The sequence below is a fragment of the Dipodomys merriami genome, unplaced genomic scaffold (assembly GCF_024711535.1).
Source record: "Dipodomys merriami isolate MVZ:Mamm:240054 unplaced genomic scaffold, mDipMer1.0.p SCAF_1, whole genome shotgun sequence".
NCBI classification, from domain to species: domain Eukaryota; kingdom Metazoa; phylum Chordata; class Mammalia; order Rodentia; family Heteromyidae; genus Dipodomys; species Dipodomys merriami.
This window is the reverse complement of record NW_027202270.1, coordinates 17,677,960-17,694,776: the sequence shown is the minus strand read 5'-3', so window position 1 is coordinate 17,694,776 and position 16,817 is coordinate 17,677,960. Positions and strand designations below refer to the sequence as shown.

The window sequence follows — 16,817 nt, the reverse complement described above, 5'->3', positions numbered from 1 at the left end:
GCTGGCTTCAGAGCCTACAGGAAGCACCAGCCGGCTCTCTCCAAGCCCCGCCACTGACAGATGGAAGGACACTGAGGTCAAAGGCAAGCAGGTTAGATGTCAAGGCGACCTGGAGGGCGTAAGACAGAGCACAGCCTGTAGTTGTTATCTGGGGATCCTACTTCCAAGCAGGTCCCCGACAGGCCTGGGAACCTCTGGAGGGTGGGAGGGGCGCAGGCAGCAGAGCTCAGACTGGTTTACAATCATGTGTTTTGTTTACAGCCACAGCAACTTTCTCAGAGGCCTCCGTAAACACAGATGGGAGCTGGCTCCCTGGGGAGATGAGGCCTCCGGAGGTCCCCTCCACTCCAGCCTGCAGGGCTAGGAGGAAGGCTGCTCTGGGCTCTGATACAAAGACCCACCCCACCCCCAAAGGGAAGACTCGAAGCGGCATCCTATCTTCCCCTCGCTCATTGGGTGGTACCAGGGAAGAGCGATCCCATCACACTACCAAGGATAGGCAGCATCACCATGTCACAAGCCGTGAATGAGCACTTACTATGTGCAGAGCACGGTTCCACGTGGTTTAAGTGAATGGATTCATTCGGCCTTTGCCACCACTCCAAGAAGCAAGTGCTATGGTGCCCCATTTTATAACGAGGGAAGAGACTTAGAGAGGGTTGGGTCATTTGCTGAAACCACACAGCAAACAGGGTAGTCACAGCATTGGGCCCCAACAGGCTGGTTGCACACTCACACTCTCAACCTTGCCATCCTCAGCCCTGTTTTCAGATAGCCATGTCCTCTGTGGGTGCCATGCCAGACCCTCTGACATCTAGCCTGGGGGACTATGGCAACACTCTGCCAGGCCCAGCCTGGATCACCAAGGATCACCAGTACTGCCAGCCTCCCAAAGTCAACAGGAGCTTGGGGAGCCCTTGGGAAGGTCCCAGGAAGAGCCACAGCCAGGGCTGAGCCCCTCCCCAGGGCAGAGGATACTGCGGGGACCCTGGTCCCATCAGCTTCTAGGACTGCTCTTCCAGGCCAGTCCCCCCTGCCTCCCCGCCCAGGCCTGATTCCAGGCTTGCAGCCCTAAAAAGGCAGGGATCACAGACGCCTGACAGCCCTGGAGGAGACTGAGCCCAGGACTGGCTGGGGCCTACCTCCCACCTCAGCCCGGTGCCAACTCTCCAGAGACCAGCCACTCTCCCCAAGGGGAACCAAAGCAAAAACAAGCAGGAAGCCAGCCAAGGTCACGGAGCTGGGGAGAGGCAGACCCAAGCCTCGGGGCTGCCCTGGTGGTCTCCTGTTCCCCCCCAGCCTTCCCCCTGGGGATGGGAAAGGGCTCCTGGAAGGGAAGAATGTGACCTTGCATAACGGATGGTGGCACCCCGGGAGGTGGGCACGGCTGCAGGGCTGCTGGCCCTGCCACCTCGCTGCTCTCGTTCCAGCTGGTCTGTGCCCACACACCTCTCCGTGCCTAATGGCCGTAGCAGCTAAGAGCCAGTCAGCCAGGGGGCCACAGAGCCACAGGCCACAGGCCCAGGCCGGTGTGGAAGCCACTCTCCCCCCCTCCCCCCCCCTCCCCCCGCCCCAGTCTCTCCTTCTCCTTCCCCACCTAGTCACACCCCTTTCTGATTTGCTTTCTTCAAGTCCAGTAACTGGAGGATGGGGGGTTTTCCTGCCTGTCTTCTCTGTCCTCCATCAACCCCTCCTCCCCAGACATATGCCCCATTTGAGCCTCAGTTTACCTTTCTGGGGCCAGAAAGAAGGCTAGTAACAGCAATGGCCTATAGCAGGCCCCACCCAGCCCTTGTATTCCTCCCTATCTCTCCTCTTCAGAGATTGGGCCTTGTAACCAGGGAAGAGGATGCAAGTCAAGCAGCTTCATCTAAACACTGGCAGGTGAGGAGACTAAAGTTAAACTTCCTCTTCAAGACTATGTGAGGCACTCTCCTGATTAGAAACCCCATGCTCAGAAGAGACCATAAGCCAGGTGCTGGTGGTTCACACCTATAATCCTAGCTACTCAGGAGGCTGAGATCTGAGGATGCTGGTTAGAAGCCAGCCCAGGCACAAAAGTCCGTGAGTCTTTTATCTCCAGTTAACCACCAGAAAACCCCAAGTGGAGCTGTGGCTCAGTGGTAGAGCACTAGCCTTGAGCAAAAGAGTTCAGGGACAGCACCCAGGCCTTGAGTTCAAGCCCTACAATGAACAAAGAAGAAAAGAGGCCAAAAGTCAACTGCAGAGAAGTGGGTAGGAGCTCCCAGGAAGGGCAGGGCACAAGAGAGGTTCCAAGGATGGGACTCCCCACCTCCTTTCCCCCTCTCTATCCACTCCTACCTGGGAAACAGGTTTGAAGAGGCCAGTGGGAAGTAATCTGCTTCTCCCCTCCCTGCCCGAGAGCCCTTGAGAGCAAAGCCCTTGGCCTGAACCCTCACCACCACTGCCACCACACCACACGCGCGCACATGCATACACGCGTGTGCACACACACACACACACACACACACACACACACAAGCCACTTCCAGCTAGATGCCCTTTCAACTACAGAAACTGAGGCTCAGAGGACATGCAGCCCTGGGTTCTGCTGCCTCTCAAGAGAGCCTCCGAGTTCCTCAAGATATACCCACTCCTGTCCTCAAACATTGGTGGCAGGGGTTCCAATCCATACTGTGGCATGTAATCGTAGGTCCACTCCAGCCCTGGAGGAGTTAACCACAGAGCAAGGCAGAGACAGAGCCCAGGGAGGAAGCATCTCTGAGCAGTGCAGGAAGCAGCTGGGGCAGCCCTGGGGCAGTTAGCAAGAGCTGGGCATGGGGTAAGGACAGAGAGAAGCAGGTTCCTGTTCCCTGAGCACTGGTGGGGAAGGCAAGCCTGTGAGACCCATCCGAGCCCACGCCCAGGCCAGAGGGCACAGCTTCTGATTCCCCAGCTCCAGTGTCAGAGAATCCCAGGCCCCAAGAATCCCAGGACCTCAGCATCCCCAGAGACCTAGAGAGGTCATCCCTTGACCTCATCCCAGCTCAGGAATCCTTCCACACTGCCTGCAGCCTGTCTGTGCTACGCCCAGGCCCAGGATGGGTCCCTCACTACCCCCAGGGCAACCCGCTGTCCTGCAGAGCTCGTCATTAAACTGAGCCCCAATGCTAACTCTGGGCCTTCTTCCTCCAACCAGATAAAAATCCACTGTGCCTCCCCCCTCACCTTGCCCTGAGGAGCTCCCAAGCTCCAAGACCCGGTCACCTTCCATCAGTGCCCATCTGGCCACTGGAATCTTATGTACCCCAGCATATACCCCCCCCAACCTCCACCACACACACACAGCCACCAACTTCTGTGGTTTAAAACTTCTAGATACAAGTCAGATAACACTGGTTCACATCAGTAATCCTGGCTACTCAGGAGACTGAGATCTGAGGGCTGCAGTTTGAAGACAGCTGGGACAGAAAAAGCTGTGAGATTCCTATCTCCAATTAAGCCGGAAGTTGGACTGTGGCTCAAGTGGTAGAGCACCAGTCTTGAGTGAAAAATAAAAAGCTAGGGGACAGCACCCAGGCCCAGAGTTCAAACCCTAGTACCAGCATAGACAGACAGACAGACAGACAGACAGACAGACAGACAGACAGACAGACAGACAGACAGACAGACAGACAGACAGACAGACCGACCGACCGACCGACTGACCGACCGACAGACAGATAGATAGATATTCCTAGACACAAGCACCCCTAAGGGAAGCTCTGCTCTAGGGCTTTGGGGAAAATGAAGCATGAGGTATGAGGGGAGAGACGGGGGAGAACCCATGGGGTTCAAGGCCAGGAGCTGAGAAGGAGATGTTTTCAGTTGCCTCCTCTATCACCCAAGAGCATTGAACTCCAGATCAGAGTCCAGGCTCCCAGCTCCTGCCCTTCTGGAAACTGGCTGAGATAATCTCGCTCTGCCCCCAGCTCCAGCCCCAACAGACTCTTCTGTGCTCTGTAGGTAGGAGAATTGAAGACAGTCCCACACTGGGATCCCCAATACAGACCCCTTGCTCCCCACTCCACCAACACAGGTGTCCAGGCAGAGAGCCCCTTGGTTATGGAAAACTTGAGGTCCCGGAGAAGAGCTGGGAGAGACAAGAAGGAACCACCAGCTGGCAAGGCCAGGGGCCACAATGGTCCCCACCCCACCTCCAGGCACCTTTCCCATTCCCCAGCTCTGGGAGGACAGCGGGCTGCCTGATCCCCAGGACAAAAACCCTCATTTCCATTCCCTTTCCTCTCCTCTCCTCACCCACAGTGCAATCGGGATCCTCCCAGCTAGCACCCATCCTGTCCCCCTCACCCTGTCAACCACTACCACCCCGTGGAAGCCGAGTCTGTGAGCCCAGCAGGCTTCTCTGAGTTCACACACACACACACACACACACACACACACACACACACACACACACACACACACACACACACACACACACACACACACACACACAGAGCCACCCATTCCCAGTTTCTTCTTCTAGAACAGAGTCCAATCTAAAAACATCTGGGCAGGCAGTCCCGGCACTGGTCCCCAAATGGGGGCACTGAAGTTAAGCTCTACATGGCTTGTCCAGCTCAAAAGGGGTGGCTGGCAGGGGGTCAGAGGCAGGGAGGAAGAGGAGGGGTCAAGGGAGAGGAGTGGGGGAGGTAGCGGCCTGTGTGTCTGTTCATTAACCACCTGGATTAGCCATTTCTGCCCAGAGGGGTGAGGAAGGAGCAAGCCCATTGGCTGGCGGAGGGCAGCAGAGCACTCATGCCAAGCTGTGCCCATGGGTCAGGGGCTCCAGACCCACACAGATAGGAGGGGAGGAAGGCAAAGAGCTTTGAACCCTAACCTTCCTGGCTACAGCTCCCTAGAAGCAGAGAGATCCCCAGAGAGGAGAAAAGTGTCCAGAACAACTTCTAGGGATGGCTAAGAAAGAAAGGAAGAGGATTACACAACCCCACACCCCTCTAGCAGGTCCTCCCAGCTGCCCAGCACTGAGTTGAGAATGGAGACAGACAGACAGACAGACAGCAGGAGATGGACCCCTCCACACCTCTGCTTGCTGTCCTCTACTCTACTGGCTGGCAATGATGACACCAGGAACTTCCCTGGCAAATACAACTCCTCTGACAGCACAAGCAAGGACAGCCGCACCCCACACATCCCTGCTAGACGCTGGGAAGCTGGAATCAGAGTGACAACAGGGGACAGGTTGGCCTCCCAAGGACCTAGCCCAGAGACATGTGACAGGGTGGGGCTGACCTCACCTTCTCCTAGTTCATGCCACAAAGTGGTGGTCTTGACAGCAACCAGGCAGACCTGGACACCTATATTCCCTGCATACACACACACACTCACCTTTCCGGCGGAGGAATCACTGGGCAGGGTGAGGGTCTGGGCCAAGGGGCTTGCAGGACTGGGGCGGTGGGCAGTGGCCGGGCAGCAGCGATGGCTGGCAGGAAGCTGGTTGCCAAGAGGAAGGCAGTGAGTGAGCAGAGTGTCCAAGCAGCCAAGCAGGAGCTGGCGGGAGGAGCTGAGCTGGTCCCAAGGCCAAGATTGGGAACAACTGAGCAGGAGGAGGGCGCTGCTGCCCGGCTCCCTCTCTGCCGGCTGGCGGGCAGCAGAGCGCACCGCCTCTTTCCCGGAGTCAGCCTGGCTGCCCTGCCTTCTTTAACCCCTGCAGCACTTGCACCCCGCGGGGCTGCACACTTGCGTAGGCACACCGGGACAGGGAGCAGGCCTCCTCTAGCCACTGGCCCAGGAGCTCCAGAGGGAGACACAGCTATGGAGAAATGGCCCAAGGGCTGCTGGGAGGGAAAATAATAGAGCAGTCTTCAACTTCAGGAGAGTGCTCTGCCAGTGGTATTTTCAATGCACTTTATGACCAGATGCCACAAATCTCCCTTTCCCAGTGAGCCTGTTTTCTTTAGCTGTCAAATGTGCAATAACAATCTCTGGTGTTGGTTTTTTTTTTTTCCTCCTGGACTGAGGACATTTGTGACTGTATACTTAAGTCATTTCAACTGAGCTCGCATAATGAAATGCATGCGTCAAAGCTTCTTGAAATATAGAACAGGGGGGGAATAAAGTGCAGTCAGGCACTGGAGGTTCACATCTATAATCCTAACCACTCAGGAGGCTGAGATCTGAAGATCACCATTCAAAGTCAACCCAGGAAAAGTCCTTGAGAGTCTATTTTCCAATTAACCAACAAAACAAAAACAAAAGTGCTACAAACAAAGCTGTGGCTGAAGTAGTAGAGTACCAACCATGAGCAAAAAAGCTGGTACAAAAGAAAAACTAAGGTGAGTTGAGGGACATTTCAGCAAACAAATGCCACTGTTCCTGGGGTTCCCGGAGGGCTGGCTCCAAAGCTCCCGTGACACATCTAGTGTAAATGCAGGAAAACAGTCCTAGTACTGTATTTCTCTAAGGGATAATGACAAGGAAATGACATCTGTACTGTCCTCTTAGAGCCACAAGGGTTCTTTTCCTCCAAATATTTTCAATCAGCAGTTGGCTGACTCCTGAGATATACAACTCCAGGTAAGGAGGGTGTTAGGGGCCAGTCTAGATTTAAATATATGGCCAGTTTCCCATATATTCATTCTTACTTTCTAAGCCAGACCTTGGTGGATTATGTCTGTAATCATATGGCTACTCAGGAGGCTGAGATCTGAGGATAGCAATTCAATCCCAGTCTGGGCAAGAAAGTCCATGAGGTTCTTATCTCCAATTAACCACCAAAATAACAGAAATGGAGCAGTGGCTCCAAGAGGTAGAGCACTACCCTTGAGCAGAAAAGCTCAAGGACAGCTCCCAGGCCCTGAGTTCAGGCATCATGACCAAAACAAAAAACAAACAAACAAAAAACAACAACTCTGTATGTGTGTGTGTGCGCGCACGTGCGCGCACACACACACACACACACACACATGCACGTGCAAAACAATTCTAAGGCTTAAACTCAGGGCTTGGGCACTGCCCCTGAGCTTTTATGCCACCGCTCCTCTTCTGGCTTTTTTTTTTTTTTTTTGTCGGCGGTGGGGCTTGAACTCTGGGCCTGGGCGCTGTCCCTCAGCTCTTCAGCTCAAGGCGAGCGCTCTACCACTTGAGCTACAGTGCCACTTCCGGTTTTCTGGTGGTTTATTGGAGATAGGAGTCTCACGGTCTCTCCTGCCCCGGCTGGCTTTGAACTGCGATCCTCAGATCTCAGCCTCCTGAGTAGCTAGGATTACAGGCATGAGCCACCAGCGACCGGCCCTCTTCTGGCTTTTTGACAGTTTATTGAAGATAAGAGTCTCACAAACTTTCTGGCCCAGACTGCCTTCAAACTGGGATCCTCAGAGCTCAGCCTCCTGAGGGGCTAGGATTATAGGCGTGAACCACCAGCACCCAGGTTCATTTTAACTTTCTCTGTGTATGGAAACCCTTTTACAGTTAAATCTAACAGAACAAGAGCTATTTTAAAAGTTCAGAATATCTATAAATGATTTTTTAAAAAATGAAGAACATGTGGTATCACATGCCTAGATTCCCAGTTACTTGGCTAGGAAAGACTGAAGGATCACCATTCAAGGCCAGTTTAGATGAAACTTCACAAGACCCTATCTCAAAAAACAAGCCAGTGTAGGGGTGAGGTGGCTTACTCAAGGATCACAGGATCTGGATGGAGGAGACCCAATATGAGCTCAATGCCCTGAGTTCTCCAGTATGGAGATCATGGGGAGGAGGCAATAAAGAAGCAGGCTTCTCTTGAAAGGAAGAGAAGTCATTTATTTTCTGCACACCTACTACATGCCAGGCACCTACTGAATACTCTCTTGATTCATCTTCCAGCCACCCTGGTGACTCCTGCAGGAAGTGACATGTTGAAGGCCAGCGTGCCAATGTACCAAGAAGCTTGGACCCCAACAAGGCTTGCTCCAGGGTAGAGAGCTCCCACGCAGCCTTGTGAGGGTTCTGAGGCCTCAAAGGCTCTGGTCTTCCCTACTGGGGCCAGTAACCTTCCTCTCTGAACCTCAGTTTCCCCTGCTGTGTATCAAGTTTAAATCCAAAGATCCTTGAGATCTTCTCCAGTTCTAACGCCAGCTGGTTTTATTAATTCTGCATGGTCCCTCCACCCCCCCCCAGCTTCCCTGGGCTTCCATTATCTCCAAGAATGAAATGACCGAGGATCACAGAGGAGGTACAAGGCCAGAGCCACAAAGAGATGGCCAGCACTTTGGAGGGCTGCCATGCTCCCAATCTAGCCCAACAAACCCCTTGCAGATGGACATGGAGAAATACCTCTTCAGAGACTTTTGGGGACAGAGCAGAGAGCAGCATTCTCAGTGACTCTCCATATACATCCTCCTCCCACCACTCCCTCCACAGCAAGGAGACTCTACTCCCTCCCACATAGAAAGAGATAGGTTTCCAAACCCCCAAATCCAGTATTTCAGAGCTCACAGCCTAGACAACAGCCAAATTCCACAGGTTGCATTCTGCCCAGAGATGACAATGACAAGAAAACTGATGGGGGGGCTGCTGAGTAACCCTAGTTATTCAGGAGGCTGAGATCTGAAGATCACAGTTCAATGCTAGCCCAAGCAGGAAAGGGTGTGAGACTCTTATGGCCAATTAACCCAGCAAAAAAAAAGGCAGAAGTGGAGCTGTGGTTCAAGAGGCAGAGTGCTAGCCTTGATTGAAAAGGCCAAGCAAGAGTGTAAGAAGGCGTTCAACGGAGAGGAGAGGAGAGAGGAGGGGAGAAGACGGGGGCAGGGAAGAGGAGGGGAGAAAGAGGGGAGAGGAAGAGGAAAAGGAGGGGAAGGGGAGGAAAGGAAGAAGAGAGGAAGAGGAGGAAAGGAAAAGGAGAGGAAAAAGAGAGGAAGAGAAGAGGGAGAGGAGAGGAGAGGAAAGGAGGGGGGAGGGGAGAGGAGGGGAAGGAAGAAAAGGGGAGGAGAGAGGAGAAAAGCCAGCCCAAACTGAGTTGCCATGTACCATCCTCTAATAGCTCCTATAGCCCCTAATAGCTCCCTAATAGCCTGCCTAACCCTATCCTTACCAACCCCTATCCTTACCACCACCCAGTGCGTTGGAGGATTTGTGTCAATGTCAGCTCTCTCTTCTGCTCTAGAAATGGATGTGGAGTAAGCTCTGAAACTGGAACCCCCATCCCACTCTCAGGTTCCCAGAAGAGCAGAACAAACCGTCTTCCTCATCCCTCCCTTCAGACCCTCACCCTCACCCAGCTTGTTATCACAGAATTCCCTGCTCCTCACTGCCAGGCTCCTGCAGCCCCAGCTCTCCAAGAAGGGCCTTCTAGGTGCTCAGTGTTGAAGCCGCGCCTTTTATCCCTTCACTCCCTCCCTCCTTCCCCCCTCCACTCTGATTTCCACAAACCTTCTCATCCAGCCATTGCTATGGCCTGTAGCCTCCATCCATCCTACATCTCTTGGCTGGCACCCACTGCACCACTCCTACATTCTCAGCATTTGCTCTGTGACCAGTGCCATGGTCCACAGCCTGGACTTCCGTACCTCCTATTCCTTCAGCTATGGAAGACCAATTCATGCTTTCCTTCCCCTAACCTACTTTACCTAACACAATGTGGAGTGAGTGAGTATCTTCAGCTAACAAACATGACAACCATGGCTCATGCCTGTAACCCTAGCTACTCAGGAGGCTGAGATCTTAGGATCACAGTTCAAAGCCAGCCCAAGCAGAAAAATCCATGAGATTTTTCTGGCTCAAGTGGCAGAGTGTCAGCCTTGAGTGAAAAAGCTAAGGGACAGAACCCAGGCCCTGAATTCAAGCCCCCAGTATCCATGCCAAAAACAAAAACAGAACGAAACAAATAAAGCTGTGTTACTAGATGCTAGGCACTGTCCCGTCCTTTCTTGGCTTTGTGTTTCCTTATCTCTTGCTTGTGAGAGGTGGCCAGATGGTCGGTTAATATTTGAATAAAAGAATATTTCTAAATGCTAAATACTGCACGAGGCTGGACCGTAGGCAGACTTGCGTCTCTGAAGCCACACGATCACAGGCAGAGACACTGACTGCAAGCTTCCCCCAATGGCTACAGCAGGGCCAGAGGACTCTGGGGGACGCTGTCTTCCTCTGGAGTTTTGGGGGTGTCATGCTCTCCCCACCACTCATTATCACCCCCTCTTTCCAGACTGTCTGTTCCTGGCTCCTGAACCAAACCTCGACCTCTAAAAAGTCTCTACAAACCACAGCAAAGCCAAGTCAAGGAGTTAAAGCAGTTCAGAAAGAAAAGAATGGCTTTTCTCCTGACTTCTAAGAATTATCCCACAGCTCATCCACTGTGCATGCTGTGTGTGTGTATGTGTGTGTGTGTGTGTGTGTGTGAGAGAGAGAGAGAGAGAGAGAGAGAGAGAGAGAGAGAGAGAGAGAGAGAGAGGGAGAGAGAGAGAGAGAGAGGGAAAGAGAGAGAGAGAGAAAGAGACGTGTACACGTATGCACACACACTTTCTGAAGAAGCCTGCTGTCCCCTTTTCTCTCCACTCCCCACTGCTCCTCTAAACTGGCTGGCCCTCTTCCTCCCCGCCCCCAGCCCCCACCCAGCCCCTGAAGCCAAGCCCATGCCCTTTCCCTCCCATCCCAAGTGCAGGACTGCACATCTGTTTCCAGTTGTGGTCGGTCCATTCAGGGGTAGGCCTGGGGGCGGGGGGGTTCTCATAAAAGTGAATAATACCAGTGTTGGGAGTCTGGCGGAGCTGGGGGAAGGGCAGCTGAGGGGTATGGGAGAGAGGGGGGGCCACAGAGAGAGGTAAGGAGACAGAAGCAAGAAAGGAGACAGCAGTGGCTGGCATCTAGCAGGGAGGGCTCAGTGGGCACTTGTTAGCTGAAGACAGAGGCTGCAGAAACAGAAGGCAGGGAAGAAAGAAGTGGAGAGAGAAGGACAAAGGGGGTCAGAAACAGAGGCAGAGGAGGAAAGGGATGGGAGTGGGGGTGGCAGGAAGGCCTCAAGGAGCAACAGAGAACCATTGAGAGGACAGGGAGGAATGCATTGTGTGTGTCCCGTTGGGTTGAGATAGACACTTCCATTGGAAGAAGAGGGGGTGACATGGTAGAAAGGAGGACAAAGAATACGGAGAAGCAAAGAAGGGTGAGGGTCCAGTCAAGAGAGCGGGATCAAGCCCCAGGGATGTTGGGGACAGAGTTCCGGCCTCTCAGTCTCAGCTCCCCCCAACTAGTGCCTAGCCCACCTGACGCAGAACCTTTCCTGGTGCATTTCTCTAACAGCCCTCACTGAAACCTGGTTAGTGATGGCTCCTGTCTCAGAGATGGGATCAGGACTCTTGTGTGAAATCCCAGAGCAGCTGGGACAGGGACATATGGATCCGGGTATCCCAACTCAAGCCAGGAATTCTGGTCCCACACTTCTCTGGAGGACATTATGTCCATGACCCCTACCTTCACGGCTCAGGCTTGACCCCCTGCAGAGGGACCTACCTCCCAGATCCTCTTACAAAGAGGGCAGTTGCTAATGCCTCCCTTTCTAGCCCCCAGGGGCTCCACACTCTCCTTGGCTCTCCACCATAGAAAAGGCAGCACATGCCCAGGTTTCAAAGAGAGAGACCACTTGCTCTATCTCTTCTTGAAGCCCTGGGAGGAGGAATATTCTGGACTCTGATTGGTTCACACACACAACTAGCTAGGGGCCAGGCTGAGGGCCACTCTAGGCCTTGGTACTGTCCACTTGAGCTTTCCTTCCCTTCAACCTATACATCTCCTCCTGCAAGTAGGAAACTGTTCAGGCTGTCCCCTAAGATGCTTTTTTTTTTTTTAACATTTTTTTAAGTTTTATTATAAAGGTGATGTACAGAAGTCAGGTAATGAATACATTTCTTTTTGGACAACATCACCCCTTCCCTTGCTCTCTCTTAGTTTTTCTCTCCCATCTCTACCCCACAAGTTGTATAGTTCATTTTCAACATAGTGTCCAGTGCTAGTACCACAGCTGCATTTGTTCACCCCTCCATTTCTGTGCCCCCCTTACCTTCCTAAAGACGAATAAAAACAAGACAAAAATGAAAAAGAAAACAAAAACAGTAGCTAAGAAAAAACCTTCTGTGTGCATTTCCTGGTGTTCATTTCAATAAATATTATTGTATATGATCAGATGCACATAGGCATTGAGCATTCCTCTCCGAAGTCTAGGATGCCCTCACCTCAGGGTCACCTGCTCCAGTGGCCTCCTCTAGAGCTGTCCTCAGAAGTCATACCCACACCACTCCCTAGAGCCCCTTCCTCATACTGGCTTCTCAGCTCTTTATCAAGCTGACATTCCCTGCTCCTCATCCATCTCATTTGCATTCATTTGCATACTTCTAAATAGGCAGAAATGGGCACACTTTGGGAGAGGGGGCCTTCCACTTTCTAGCTTCCTATTCAAATGTATACCCTAGTCTCAGTAGCAAGATGGGGGGAGCCCTCTCCTGTAATAACTTGTCCCCAGGGCCTGCACAGCAGCCTTCTCTCCTCTATGCCTGCCTCAGTTTATAGCCAGAAAGGCACTAGGATGCAGCCCTTTTGTGACCTGAGATAAGTCACAGTCCCTCTTAGCTGCAGCCTCTTCTGACAGCTGTGATGGCTTCCAAGGCCCCCAGAGATTCCTTTGTTGCACAATTTTAGACAGGGGTTGGTGCAGGGCAGAAGTCTCTGCTCAAGCCCACCTGTCAGGACTCACAAATTCACTGTCTCCCCGAGAAGCCGGTTTAAAGCTGGAAGGACAGCATGGGACTTGGCTGCCTCTGGGGCAGGATACCTCCCAGGAACCTTCTCCCTCTCCTCAGCCTGAGCCTTCCAAGTAGCACCAAGCCCTTTGCCTTACATAGCTGCACAAAGCCTCCAAACCCCATTATTCTCAGATTCCTAGGCTAGACAATCAGGGATCCCCCAGGCCTTGACTATCTGACTTTCAGGAAGGCGTTGGCAGGCCTCATGATGACACTGTTGGAGACAAGATAGAAAGCTGAGTAGATTCCTAACTGGCGGGCCACGGGGTGTTGATTAATAGATCAATGTCAACTTCCTGGCTTGCCAAAGGCCTCTGTCCTCTGCCCTGGCTTGTTCAACATAGTTATCAGCAACATAGTTGGAGATGTGGGAGGGAGGTTTACCCACCCCATGAAGACAGCAGAGGAAAGAGTTAAGAGGCTGACCTGAATCAAAATGCACAGGGCCCACATAATTCTACCTTCCTCTGTTGGCCACTGTGTCTGTGAACTCCTAGGAGCCTGGGGCCCCTCTGACTGCCCACAGGAAGAAAATAGCCAAGACAGTACTGACCGACACAGGTTGTGCACACTGGCTGGTGGGGAATACACTGGCCACCTAGGAGCTGACCTTTAGCCCAGCCACTAGGCTGCAGAAGGAGGGGTAGTGACAAGGCTATGCTAAGTGCTAGATGTCTGGATCACAGATGCTGCCCCCAGCAGTCCCTGGTGCTGGTTGAGTGACCTTCTACCTCCAGGCTCCCCCCAAGCCTTTTCTCAGTAGCCCTGTGAAGACTGGCCCTAGCTGGACACACTGGCCCAAAGTCCAAAGCTGTCCAGTGGCCCAGGCCCAAGCCTTTAGTCTCTCCTCCTCTTCTCTTCCCTCTGCTGGCCTCACAGCCTCCTGTCTGGCCGCCCACACAGCCTTCTTCCTCCACAGTCTGTGTATCACCTTCCTTACTCCTCACATCCTATTTCTTCTTCTTGACATTGACTCTCATTCCTCCAAGGTTCTTCTTAGGACCACTGCTTTGCCCTGCTTTCTATGGTCAGGGCCCCAGACTCCTAGGCCTGGGAGCAGAGGACACAGCCGGGCTAGGCCCCAAGCTCTTAGGCCTGGGAGTGGAAGAGCACACCCGGGCTGGGGGTGTGCAGGCACCACGTCTGAAGCCTATACACTGGCTGTTCCACCTCAGGACGTCACTGCTGTGAGCACTGACTGCAGTCCGTCCTGGAACAGCCCCCCATGGAGTTAGCTCTGCCTACATCCTTCAAAGGTGCCACTAGCTACCCACCCATAATTCATCAGCCCAATCTGAGTCTCTCTGGCCTGTTTAGGAAGTGCTCAAACACACCAGACTTCCTGGGTGCTCATTCTTTCTAATCTTCTCAACATCCAATGGGGACTGAACATGCTGAAGCCTGTGCTGAACGGGGCAGCAGTAGCAGCAGCAAGGTGCCAGAGACCTCTAGGGGGGGCTAGGGCGTGTTCTGTCACTTCCTGGGGTCCCTGCCTCACTGCAGAGTACGGGTCTCTTCACAGCTTTACCAGAAATAACACCCCCCCCAACACACACACAGAATCACTCGGTCTCCCAGACTCATGGCTCCCCAGGATGGACATCTTCAACTCTCTCACTCTGGATTCTTACACATTCCAGTACTAGTTGTCTCTTGCTTGATCCTTTCCCATGGCCCTCACTCACTCATCTATTGAGTGCTGGGACAGGACAGGCTTCAGGGACATACCCTCAAGGAGCACATGGTCTATAGGAATGAGTCACTGAACACACACACACACACACACACACACACACACACACACACACACACACACACACACACACACACACACACACAGAGCTACAAACATAGCACGGAGTGATGTGAAGGGCAAGAGCTGGAAGCCTGCAGAGGCAATGTTAAGACCCCATTGGCTAATGTGTGCTCAGCATCATACTCCAGGCCCTCTTAGGAGCTGGTCCCTGCGTGAGTCCACTTACAGCTCACCACAGCCCTGGGCGTGGGTGCCATCATGACGCTACTCTGTACAGCTGAGTGACTCAGACGCAAGAGAAGTCACTTGGCCAAAGTCAAGGGAAGATGGTGGTGGGATTTGGTATCTGAATCTGTATTCTTGACCACTATATACCATACCATCTTCAACAGGGTAACAGGGTGCTTTAAAACCAAGGTCCTAGACTAATGTCCCCTGTGTGTGCATATGCAAATGTACATGTACCACACATGTCAGCATCAGCCAGATCCATGCAAGAAGCAGGGCTGGTCCTGGTGACACCCAGACTCCAGATCTTTAGCTTGTTCTTCTTCCACTCATGACTTGATGTTATTCTTCAGACACTCAGCCCTAGAGAGCTTCATGGTGGCTGGGGGGGGGGGGGGAGGGAGAAAGGGAACTATCCAGAAGAAGGTGGCCATGCCCACCTGAAGGGTTTATTTGGGAGACAATGCCTGGTCTCACCAAGGGAGCAAGGGATTGGTCAAGGGAAGAACTGTTGTGGGTCCTGCCCTACAACCACCCAATCAGGACTCACAAGTCATGCATGAGACTTTCCAGTTGGCCAGCCCACCCCCTCCTTGTAGGAGGTGGAAAGTGAGACATAGGGAGGGCAATTCAGGAGTCCTGGTGTCCCTCAGAAAAGGGAGATCCAGGGAAGGCAACTGAGAAGTTCTAGTGTCCCTCAGGTCAGAATCAAGCTGGTAAGCAGTTCTGGGGCCCAGTGCTCAGGCCCTTGCACCACTCTGGTCCCCAGGAGAGGAGGGGCTGGTGGGACCTACAGGGATGGCAGCAGAGCACCCTGTCCATAAGGAAGGATAGTAAGGCTCACACCCCTGGGGGGGGCAAGGGATCTGCAGAGCCCGGAAAAAGGATGCCAGCACACCCAGACTGCACAGACCTTCTGCGAGAAGAACAGAGCAGAGGCTGGTGGGAGGGGAGCAGAATGTTAGGCAGTGGCTGGAGCCCCTCCCTCGGGGTGCGACTCCCCAGGGACCCCGTGGGTGACTGTTTCTTGGAACATTGTGTTCAGGCTGTGAGTCTTGGCTCAAGCCATCCACTCTGGCAAATCTCCAACAGCCTGTTTAATAATGTACAGCCAACCAGCCATTAACTGCAGATTTCAGAAAAGAAAAAAAAAAGTTTGGTGCCTGGTTTTGTTGTTGTTCGGTTCGTTCTTTCTTTAATTCTAGGTAGTTGCTGATGCTTGTGGGGGAGGGAAGAGGAGGAGGAGGAGGAGGGGGAGGAGGGGAGGAGGAGGGGAGGAGGAAGAGGAGGAGGGGGAGGAAGGGAGGGGGAGGAAGTCTGCCTCTGGGGCAATTACAGCCTGCCTAGCTGGGGCATCCTGGCAGACCCCACCTGCCTTTGCCCCCCCCCCGCCCCACACTCTACTGTGTTCAGGTGCCAATGTGCCTGCTCCCACCTCCATATTCCTGGAGACACCCCAACCTCCTCTTAAAGGTTCAGGATATGGGGTATGCTGGCAGCCCAGCTCTAAGTAGCGAATTCCACCACGATCTGGCCACATTCATCCATGGAAGGTGGCACTGCCAGAGCCTAGCCAGGTGGCAGAAGTGACAAGCCAGGCATCCTGCTTTCCTGGCCTAGACTCAGTGAAGGAGGGAGGGGGACATGGGGTCTTCCCCTTGGGTCCCTCTGCTGGGCATTGGCTCTCTTAGCCATGTGAGCTGAGATGGAGGGAGAGACAGAAGGCTCATGGGAGAGCAGTTAGAGCAAGGCACAAACGCCAGGCAAGTGCGGGCCGGACCCTTCCAGTGGTCCCAGGTGGTCCATAGCAGCTATCCTGGGAGAAAGCCTGCCAGGCTCTCCTCACCCCTCCAGCCTGCCCAGGGGCCGCCACACTCCAGAAACCTGAACCGGACAGTGCATGGTGCAGGAGCCACCACACCACAGCCAGGACCAAGTTCTTCGCTGGTGACTTGAGCCAGCGGCACACCCTCTCTGGACCTCCATCTCATTGCTGTGAGCTGGTGATCTTCCTCAAGGATCCTAGCCAGAAAGGGGAGCCAAGGTGATGGCAGTGATGATGGTGATGATGATGATGATGATGATGATGATGA

General features: G+C 53.3%; 1 protein-coding gene across 17 annotated transcripts in view; it reads right to left on the bottom strand.

Moving 5' to 3' along the window:
* The window catches only part of Tns1 (tensin 1), a 161,721-nt gene that overhangs the window by 121,619 nt on the left and 23,285 nt on the right, over positions 1-16,817 (bottom strand). For 13 of the 17 annotated variants that reach the window (XM_070017400.1, XM_070017405.1, XM_070017404.1 and 10 more), the window contains exon 1: positions 5,353-5,455. The exons of the other annotated variants lie outside the window; for them this stretch is intronic. The gene's annotated coding sequence lies outside the window, so the exon portion shown is untranslated. Of the gene's footprint in view, positions 1-5,352; positions 5,456-16,817 lie in introns of those variants that run through there. 17 annotated transcript variants of the gene reach the window in all.